Source organism: Cryptomeria japonica, chromosome 5, assembly GCF_030272615.1.
Source record: "Cryptomeria japonica chromosome 5, Sugi_1.0, whole genome shotgun sequence".
NCBI classification, from domain to species: Eukaryota; Viridiplantae; Streptophyta; class Pinopsida; order Cupressales; family Cupressaceae; genus Cryptomeria; species Cryptomeria japonica.
The window spans coordinates 338,543,682-338,555,958 of record NC_081409.1 but is presented as its reverse complement, the minus strand read 5'-3'; positions in this window follow the sequence as shown (position 1 = coordinate 338,555,958).

Below are 12,277 nucleotides of genomic sequence, written 5' to 3'. Positions count from 1 at the left end.
CATTATAATCAAATGTATATGTGATGAAAATCATGTGCAACGAGTGTTACATGCTGTCACAATGGTGTTATGCCTCCCTTAGTGCCTATACGGTGCATTAAAATTTGTAGAGTGTAACCTCTATAGACTGGGAGACCTCCCTCAATGGAGTGTAAAATGATGTTGATTCTGACCACTCGAACAGAACCCTGTCTAAATGCCATAGAAATTAGAAGCCAAACTAAGTCAGTAACTAGGCACTTGTTTAATCACAGTGCAAGGGTGGGGATGAATTTGCCCCCAAGATACTCACCATATATCTCCTAGGATAATGGGCCAATTGAGGAACAATCTTCTTTGGTCTAATTTTTGGGAAAAGGCAAAAAAATGGGCACACCCTAGGGTGTGATGCACTTGTTTGAGCTAACGGAGTATCAAGATGTGGGTTGTGGTAATACTTGTGACCTTTTGACCGTAGAAGAGTCTTCTTGATGTGATATCAAATTGCCCAAATATAACAAAAACAAAATGGGGTTTTGAAAAAGACTCCAACATTCATAGGAATTTGAAAAATGTTCCTTAAACAAGTATTCTTTTCATGGTTTTATTCTTTTTGATGTGTCTATTGTGTCCTTTACTACATTTCACCAAGTTCAAACATTTTAGAAAATACCAAAAACAAAAGGGAATCTCAACCAAAGTTTTGTCAAAAACATCAACAAGATCAAATCCCTCAACAAAGTCAAGTTTCAATATCAACAAGATCAAAACCCTACAACAAACAAGCTTGTCAACATCAACTTCAAATCAAACTTATGCAACATTCTAGAAATGAAGAAAACATCTTACATGTTTTGATCTTAGGTTCAAACCAATCAAGCAAACATCATGGATTGACATTATGCATTTCATAGGGAAGGTGAAGAATTCATCTCTTCCATTCCTATTCCATCACCATCCATAGAAACATTAGCTCAAAAAATCAATACTTTGGAACAACAAATGCGAGACATGACTAGTCCTAGCAACCATAGGGGCTAGTTAGAAAATATGATAAGGGAAGTGATAACCACGAGGGAATCATTATTAGGCCAACCTTCTTCTTCTTGTGAGACCATTCAAATATGCCAACCTTCATTCTTGAACAAAATCATTCCTACCTCAGTTCAACCAACATTAGATTCATGTCAACCTTCTTTCAACCCAACAAATCAATCATACCAATCATATCAACTCAACATTCAAAGTACCTCTTTCAACCAAATTCAAACCCCTTTCAACGAAAGTCCAAATCAAAATTCATTCAACCAAAATCAAACCTCTTTCACCCAATATCATACTCCTTTCAACCAAAATCAAATCCCTTTCAACCAAAATCCAAATCAAACATATCTATCCACCATTTCATCATACCCTGAAGTCACATAAGACCAATGCACAACATCTCTACCCAATAATACACACTTTCAAGGGGTATCCATAGCACAAATCCAATATAATTCAAGTCATGATTCAGAGGATCTCATTCAAAATCCTTCCTCATCAAGTCAAAAGGCTGAAACCTTCCAAAAACCTCCCATGCAAACTCCCCCATGTCAAGAGGACAATCCAAAATCAAAAGAAATCAGACATGAAATAAATCAAGATCAAGAACAAACCTTTTCATCATACCCAATTTTCGATCAAGATCCCATTGACCAAGAGTCTTATGATGATCCCCTCATTCTTTTCTATTCCACTCATAACAACACCCTTGTTTTGTAATAGAAATATGTTCTTTCAAGTACCATCCAACATCCACCTCCTAAACAAGATCCCATTATCATTTCTCCTAGTCTCCCTCATGATTCCAATACACAAGTTGTTCATGAACCCCTTATCAATGAAATCACCAATCTAGATCATACTACATAGGAAAAATTATCAACAATTGTATGTGCACCATCATCAAATGCCAATGTCATGACAGAAACAAGAATAACACCAGCTAATAAAATTAACACCCATATTGTTACATCATCTTCTTCAAGAACAAGCATAACACCAGCTAATGAAATAAACACCCAAATTTTTTCATCACACTCTTCAAGTGCATCAATAAAAATAGGCATAACACCCACTTATGTCACAACTTCAAAACCAAAATCTATTTTCCTCACACACCCACACTTGAAAGACTGGGGGCAAGAAGATCTACCATAGCTGAATTGGTTTGAAAATAAGGGGGATATAGCAGAAACTATACATGAAAGACTCCTAACCGCATATCCTATTGAAAAAGATAGGTTCATCCAACTCTTCAAACAAAGACCAATGAATTATCTACACAAAGTTCATACCAACTCAATAACAACATGCACCTAAGAAGATATTACATCTAAGGGTGGGTTCATTTCAATTTTTAGTACTGCATTTGCATAGTTCTTTACTGCATTGCATATCTTCATTTCAAAGTACATTATAGTTGCTTTCATATCACCATTGCACAACATATAGCTGCATATCATTATTGCTTTCTCATATAGTTGCATCAATAAAAACATGATGATTGTTTGATTTATTCACCTGTCTGCACTGAAAGGAATGAAGGTTGTGCCATTTATGAGATACTTGTTCATGAAGTCTTTAGGAGGCCTTTAGTCATTCATCTTCAACGTCACATTGTGACTAAGCTTTATCCTTGTTTGGGTAGAAGTTTCACTATCAAGTCTTGTTACCCCAAATATATCAATTGCTATATCTCACACATTAATCAAAAGCTCTAAGTCATTATAGATACCTAGTTGGTCATGTGGCTAGTGAAAAATCCAATATTCTGCTTGAGTGCCACTTTAATTGTCATACCCAAGTAGGTTTCATTACTTACAAGTCAAGGCAAGAAAATAAAAGAAAAATGTGTTATGTCAATCTCACGGCAAAACAAAAACAAAATGATATATTACTAAAATATTATGCATACAAGTGCCAGAAAAAAAAAAAGCTTGACTATGGGAACATGCAAGTAACTCCATCAGGGCTATGGACGCCTATTGAGAATGGAGCAATGTTTGAGAGATTATAGTGCATAACCTCATCGGAGCCCTAAAAGCTTGTTGGTAGAGAGGCTCTATCTAGGTTTCTTTTGAAGTCAGAATAACTCATGTAGCTAGCCACATAGAATTCCAAGGGTCTTTATGGTTATAAGAGTCAGAATAAACTCAATTGCACACACATGGGCAAAAGAAGATCAAAATTTCAAGAATTGATGGAGAAGTTTTCCACGCCTCCATTCATAAATCTTAGTTACATAGTTTTCAAGAATTGATGGAGAAGTTTTTTGAGAATGGATTGAACTCCTATCTCTGAAACGTTTCACACCTTTAATCCAATTAGTGCATTTCAAAATGAAAGACACACACACTATCCTTGTTCAAATAGGAACTGCATTTTTGCCATGCATCCTGTATTAACATAACTCGTATCAAAAATTTATTGTCTCCACCGCATTATGCATCATCATGTTATCATCATAAGCCTGCATACTTGGGGGCATAATTGAAAAAATTCTAAAAATCATAAAAAGTCTTGAAAAAATCAATCAAAAACATTTAGATAAAGTCCTGAAAAAATCAATCAAAAAACATTCACAAAATATCATGAAAAAATCAATAAAATCAAAGCAAGAAAGCAAGGGCCATCCATCAAATCAAATCAACAACAAGCAAACTCTCAAAGTATACATTCAAACTGATCACATGTCTTGTTAATCAATCAAACTCTATCAAATATCAACATGTCTTATACAAGGAAGGGTACACTTAAAACCAGACAAATTAGTCTTATACAAGGTACTCACTCTTTGAAACCAAACATTCCTATCAATGATCACACAAATCAAAACAATGACATAGATCAGTATGATTGCTAAATTTTATCCAAGTTAGTCTTATATTTATCAATTAATGGCTGGTGATGTTTCATCAATAACAAAAACATTTGAAAACCATAAAAATACCAAAAACATTCAGAAAAAGTCCTGAAAAATTCAAACAAAAACATAAAAAAAGCAAAATACCAAAAACATATAAGGTTGAAAAATCAAAATAACATAAAAAAACATCACAAATACAAAAACATCGAAAAATCAAGCCTAGAAAATATTACACCGCAATTGATGTCAAAATCCTACACAATTGCTTATATTACACCATAATTGATGTTAAAATCTAGTGCAATTGATATCAAAATCTAGTGCAATTGCTAGAATGGGGGCAAAAACACAAAAAAATTAAAATATCAATTCATGAAATACCAAAACATTGAAAAAATCAATCGAAAACAAACTAAAAATCCAAAACCATCAAAAACTTGCTATAAACATGTCTCACAAGAATCAAATATCCCAATAGATGTCCAACAAACACTTCACACGAAGTTAAACAAATTTTACAACTATCTTGTCAAAACATCTGCAATCAAGCTGATCAACTGTCTAATCTATCAAATCACTATCAAACTATCAATATGATCAACATCTTGTCTTAAACAAAATCGGTACACTCAAAACTATACAGGTTAGTCTTAAACGGGGTCCAAAACTTCTAAAACCAGACATTACCAAAATCACATCAAGTAATCACACAAAGACACAAATCAATATGCTTGCTTCATTTTGTTCTATTTGGTTTTATCTTTTATCAAATTGGTGAAGATCATGTTTCTAACTACTCAAGGATGTCCAAAAAGTGACTAGAGGAGCTGTGATGGGCATGATCCTTTTATTTGTTTATTGTTTGTGGTTTGAGCCAATGAAGTTCTGGGGCAATTGCTCTAGTGGGTGTATGTGATAGGAGCATTCAACCTGTGAATGCCACGCATACCTCGACCCCTAGCATAATTCCTAGAATGGAGGGTTCATTCCTTGTCTGGTATGTGTTTGTTTCTTTGCAATGAGATATCTATGCATTTTGGTTCCTTATACCTTGGTGTACAAAGCTTCATTGTTACATAATAAGGCCTAATGATGAAAATGTATTGCACTATGAATAAAGTTAAGAAAACTATTCATCATCAATTATATCATTTCATTTTTCTAATCTCATCATGCTGATTGTCTCTTCATATCATTCTCTGATCAAGCATTTTTCTACTTGATCATTCTTTCCAATCATTCTTTCATCTAACATGATATCTCTCATCACTTAGTTTCAATCTTTTCTTCTATAATTCTATCATTTTCTCATACCAACTATTCTATCTATCAATCAGTTATTCCTTACCTTCATCATATTTTATCATTCATCCAATTTTTATCTATCTTTGTCTTATACATGATGTATCCTTCCTAAAACCAGAAGTTTTTGACCTATCATTTGTCTTATACAGGATGTATCCCTCCTGAAACTAGACATGATCATCTGTCTTTGTCTCATACAGGATGTATCCTTCCTTAAACCATACAGATTAGTCTTATACAGGATGTATTCTTCTTGAAACCAGATGTTTTGATCATTTTACCCTATATAGGATGTATCCTTCCTGAAACCAGGACTTTATCTTTTTCAATCTAATCCTATCAAATCAATCAATCTACAAATCACTTCAACAATTTCTTTTCTATAATCATACTCATTCTTGTCATCAAGTTAACCATTCTTCCATCTCTCATCAACATTCTTCTTCTTTTGAGAGATCATTCATGTCTTTAATGCACAAACAATCTCTCGAGGGGGTATTATACTCTAGCATCACCGGGGCAGTTTTTATTTTCATTTTCTTTGAAACAATGTTGTTTCAACATTGTCTCAAAGAGGGGAAAATGTAGACACCTAAAAATGTCTCATTAATTCTACACTAATTATTTGTCTATTTAATTAAGTAATTATTTAATTATTTGATTAAATTAACTATTTCTTCTAATCATCGCCCTTCAACACTTCTAATTATTCTATTTATATTCTCAAATCATTTTAATCAGTTAACCATATCTTAATTAATAATTAAATATCAATAATTTAATTAATTACAACCTTTTCCTTAGTTAAATAATCTTTACTATTTAATAAATTCTATTTCCTAAGTTTAAGTAATTTCATTTAGATTATTTAAATTGATTAATTTATTCTTCCAATTCTGTAAATTATAATTCCGATTAATTTCATCTAATTTCATTACATATTTTCCCCAAATTCGAATTTCATATCATTTCATCTAATTTCATATTTCTAGATTCACATTTTTCCCAAATCTAAATTTCAGTTAATTTCATGTGCATTTCAGCATTTGAATGACCAAATTCAAATTCAAATTGAAAATTAAAATCAAATTCAATTTCAAATTCCTACAACACATGCTAAAATCATAATTGATTGATTAAATCGGTTGTCTAATCAGTTAACTCATCAATCATCCTTTTTAACTCAAAATCAATCCAGTCTTCTAATCAATGAATTTAGTATTTTGATCAATCAAATGAGTTTGCTAATCCATCTATTCAGTTCACTCTCCAATCAATCCAGTTGACTACACAATCAAATGAGTTAACAAATCAATCAACTTTGTTAACTGATCAATCAATTTGAGTTGTCTCCCAATCAACACTTCAGTTCTATTTCTCACCCCCTTTGTGTTGAAAATCTATAAATTCAACCTTTTTCCATCATTTCAATCTATCTTTTTCAGAATCATAGTCTTCAATATTGTTATCTATATTATGGAGGAAATCAAGTGCAATACCTGAGAGCCACCTACATCAACAACAATGGAGAAGAGCAATGGAAGCCTTGTTGTTTCAATTGAGGGAGCTTTTAATTAGTTTCATTTCAATTCAATTGATATTAACTTTATTCTATTGTTTTTTAGGACTAATACTAATTAGATTTAGAGTTGTGATTCGCTCTTTGATAATCTGATTATGCAATTTATGCCTATTTACTACCCGAGAATGAGAAGATCTTCCCAAACTCACTGGAATAAACCACAGGAATATGTTGACATCAATGACAATAACATATCCTAGCAAAAGCAATGAACAACCATATCCAACAACTCCATCAATCTCCCGCTTTGGTATTGATGGCAACATATGAAGGTGTAAAATAGTCAATGCAAAGAAAGAAGATATCACCAGCAAACTCCTCCTAAGATCAAGATAGATAATGCAGTTTTTCACATGATCTCTCTCCCACTTTGACAACAATGCCAAAGATCTCAAAAACAAAAAACCAAACTCTCTCTCAAAACAAAAACATGAGTCTCTCTCCCCTTGGGACACACAACCAAATCAACAGACTACAACAGCAGAGGAGCAACAACAACACAACAATCCAGATAAGAGAGTAAGGCTCTGAAATTCACCGGATCGATGCAACTAAATGCATCTAGTTCTCATTAGGAGGGGTGGATACCCCTAACTTGTCTCAAGTAAATAAATGTATTTGTAGGCAAAGACTTAGTTAAAATATCAGCAATTTGTTCCTTTGTAGATACATATTCCATCTTCAACTTCTCTTCACTGACTTGCTCTCTCAATTAATTTTAGTTGATTGATATATGCTTAGTCTTTGAATGTTGCATCAGATTCTTTGACATGTTTATAGCATTAGAACTATCACAGTAAATGACACTAGGCTCATCATGAATAACTCTGATATCTTTCAACATTTGCTTCATCCAAACTATCTGAGTGCAATTACTAGCAACAACAATGTACTCATCTTCAACGGTAGATAAGGATACAGAATCTTGTTTCTTACTTGACCAAGAAACCAGCTTCTTACCCAAAAGGAATGCTCCACCAGTAGTACTTTTCTGGCCATCAACATCACCAGCCCAATATGCATCAATGTAGGCACACAACATGAAATCATCATTCTTTGGATACCATAATCCATAATCCACAGTCCCCTTTAGATTTTTGAATATCCTGTTAGCAATAATGACATGAATCTCCTTCGAATCAACTTGATATCTAGCAGCCATACACACAGCATGCATAATGTAAGGCCTAGTCTAAGTAAGATATAGTAGTCCACCAACCATAGATCTATACAAACTGATTAGATTTTAGAGATTCATCATTTTTGGACAGTTTACAACCAGTCACCATAGGAGTTCCAACCGGTATGGAATCATCTAGCCCAAACTTCTTCAACAGTTCCTTCACATACTTAGTTTGAGATATAAAGATACCTTTTCATGTTTGTGCAATCTGCAAACCTAAGAAAAACTTCATCTCACCAATCATAGACATCTCAAATTCTTTCTACATATCACCAAAAAACTTCATACTCATATCATCATCACCACCAAAGATAATATCATCAACAAAGACTTCAACAATTAGAATGCTATCATTTTCAATCTTAAAGTACAAAGTACTATCAGCAACACCTTTAGTAAATGTCAATTTCAACAAGTATTTGTCTAGTCTAGCATGCCAGGATCTAGGAGCTTGTTTCAACCCATAAAGTTCTTTCTTCAACTTACATACCATGTCTCCATCATCTGACAGTGAAAAACCATCAGGTTGCTCAATGTAAACCTCTTCCTCTAGATCACATTCAAAAATGCAGATTTAACATCCATCTAATATACCTTGAAATCTTTATAAGAAGTATAAGAAAGTAACAGTCTAACAACTTCAATTCTAGAAACCGGAGAAAAAGTTTCTTCATAATCAATTCCTTCTTGCTATGAATATCCTTTGCAGACCAGTCTAGCTTTATTTCTGACTACTTCATTGACTTCATTCAATTTGTTCCTAAAAACCCATTTAGCACCAATAACATTCTTATCCTTAGTTCTAGGCACAAGTTCCCAAGTGTTATTCTTTTCAATCTAATCTAACTCTTCTTCAATGGCTCTTATCTAGCTATCATCTTTACAGGCTTCAACAACATCTTTAGGTTCAATTTTAGAAATAAAACATACTTCTTCTGCAGCTAACCTTGTTCTAGTCATCACACCCTTATTCTTATCACCAATAATCTGATTCTTAGAATGATTGAATTTAACATACCTTGGATTTGTCAGTTTCTTCTAGTCCTCAGGTTCCTACACATCATCACCAGCAGCAATAGCATCCGGGTTAACAGTCTCTACCGGATCATTCTTCTTAGTCTCTTCAGGCTGAATAGGAGCTAAGACAACATGTTGACCATCATCATACTGATAACTCAATGATGAACAGATAGTACCAAACTGGTACTGAGAGGGGGGGTGAATCAGTACAGACAAAAACACAATCCTAAACCAGTTTTTCAAGAGACACTGCGCTTTGACGGACAAACAGTAACACCGGTCTTCAACAGAGTACAACTGGCAAAACCTAGAGTAACTGAGACAAGCATAAACTGGTTAACACTTATCTTTTCATACAATCTAATACTTCATTTCCATTTCACCCTAGTGCATGAACAGGTAATCTATCATCAAAGATATATAAACAGCTAGATTAACATGATTTACCTTCAGATACAAATCACTTAAACCATCACATGAATAACACCACACATGACACACAAATTTTTCAAGTGGAAACCCAATTGGGAAAAACCGCGGTGGGGATGAATACCAACAAGCTATTTTTTGAACTCTTTAGAAGTCCACTCTGTTAGGAGCCTTGTCCGATTAAAGATTGATACAATAGGTTCTGTTAGGAACCGATCCTATTAGGGATCACTCGGTTAAGGGTTAAACCCTGTTAAAGGTTACCTTGTTAGAGGATTTCAAGAACATAATTGTTTTGAGTCACCCTGTTAAAGGATTTATAGTAAGCCGGTTAAAGCTACCCTGTTAAGGGATTTCCCAATTGTTGAAGTAGTTAGAGATCAATAGGTATTACAATGATCTGGTAACAACACTCAATGCCAATGTAGATCCACTTTAGCTCCTCTTCACCTTCAAAACTTACACTCTGCAGGTATCACTTCTCTATTTTGGTCTGGCAAGAATCACATATCTCTTCACTTGGATACTCACACACAACTTTTGCCAACAACTTCAGAAAGAAACACAACAACGACCTTATAGGAAAGATAGGTCAGTAGCATAAACCCTAAACCATAAACTTGTTAGGTTAAGCAATTCAAACGATTCAATCCTGACCTTTGAGAACATTCCCTTAAATGCAACAGTCTTGAACCAATCTCAAGACGTTCTCCATCATTCATTTTCCACCAATTTCATGGCAGTTGATAACCCATCACGCGTTATCACCGTTTATAGACTTCACACATTCCCAAGGTAGATAGGGACAATCTCCTTCATGCAAGATCCTTCACACACACAAGGCTATCATGGCAACGTGATCTGTTCTTCATTACAATGCTAACTCATCACACAAAGTCACTGATTGAGTCACACAGGCTTGAGGTACTTCAACCGGAAACTCTGAAGTTGAGACTACCAACTGGTAGTCATACAAAGCTTCCATGTACCGGTTCCCATAACCACATGCCAATTCACCTTGAACAAACACACCGCTTCACTTTCGTACATATACTAGTTCACAATGTTATACTAGTTCTTTCACCTTGAACAAACACACCGCTTCACTTTGGCACATATATCGGTTCACAATGTTATATCAGTTCTCACATATACCGGTTCTTGGTAACATATCAGTTCTATCTTCTTCAGCATATTGACATCAATGACATCATACAATGTCATCATGTCGTCATACTAGTTCACATAATGCCAACAATCTCCCCCTTTGGCATTGATGGTAATATACAAAGATATTGATGGCAATATACAAAGATATCTCTCCGTTTCACATCTTCTCCTCCAATTTCTATAGATATCTTCTCTGCTTCACTTCTTCTCCCCCTTTGGCAACAATGCCAAAGTGGAGGCACAAGCTTCCCTATTCCATTATGTTGCTCCCCCTAAGGAGTAGCATCCTTCAACACATCAATCCTGAAGAAAAATTCGACTATGCAATACTTGACTAATGTGGAGCATATACCTTTAGTGTACATCCTGAAGGGGAAACACTCCTAATTCGCCTCTTAAGTATATAAATGTAGCCTTTGGGAGAGGCTTGGTGAATATGTCTGCTAACTACTCCTTACTGGAAACATGTTCTAGTGCAATCTCTTTGTTTTGAACCTTTTCCCTCAAGAAATGATACTTAAGCTCAAAATGCTTGGTTCTAGAATGTAAAACTGGATTCTTGGAGATGTTAATTGCACTAGTATTGTCACAAAATATACTTACCGGTTCAGATACAGGAACTTTGAAGCCATTTAATACATGCTTCATCCAAATTGTCTGAGTGTAGTTCATGAAAGCTGCAACATACTCTACTTCCGCTGTAGACTAAGAGATACAACTCTTCTTCTTACTCATCCATGAGACCTGTCTACCACCAAGAAAGAATGCACCACTGGTTATGACCTTCCGGTCATCCACATTACCTGCCCAATCAACATCTATGAATACTTTCAGGTTGAAATCTTTTCTATATGGATACCACAATCCATAATCAATAGTTCCCTTCAGATACCTAAGAATCCGCTTGACTACAACCAAGTGGGATTCTCTTGGACTTTTCTGGAACCTTGCAGTAATGCCAACTACATGTGCAATATCTGGTCTGCTATGCACTACATAATGCAACTTACCAATCATTGATCGGTATTCCTTCTCATCAACCAATGTTGAGTCATCCTCCTTGGATAGTTTACAATCGGTCACCATCAGTGTACCAATCGGTTTGCTATCCTCCATGCCAAAGGTCTTTAACACCTCTTTGACATACTTGGACTGAGTGATAAAGATTCCATCTTTCATCTGCTGAATCTGTAGTCCAATGAAGAACTTAATCTCCCCTATGAGTGACATCTCAAACTCTTTCTTCATCTCATCTCCAAACTCATGGCTCATCTTGTCATCTCCACCAAAGATAATGTCATCAACAAATACCTCACAGATTAGGATCTGATCTCCTTCAAACTTCAAGTAGATATTGCTATCTTCGCTTGTTCTCTCAAATCCAATCTTCACAAGATGGGAGTGCAAGCATTCATACCATGCTCTAGGTGCCTGCTTTTGACCATATAAGGCTTTATGTAGCCTACAAACCATGTCACTATCTTTAGATAGGGCAAACCCATCTGGTTTCTCTATATACACCTTCTCTTCAAGTACACCATTTAGGAATGCAGATTTTACATCCATTTGATATACTTTGAATCCTTTAAAACCTGCATATGCAAGAAGCATATGATCTCCTTCCAATCTGGCTATAGGAGCAAAGGTTTCTCCATAGTCTTCTCCTTCTTCTTGAGCATATCCTTTACACACCAGTCTG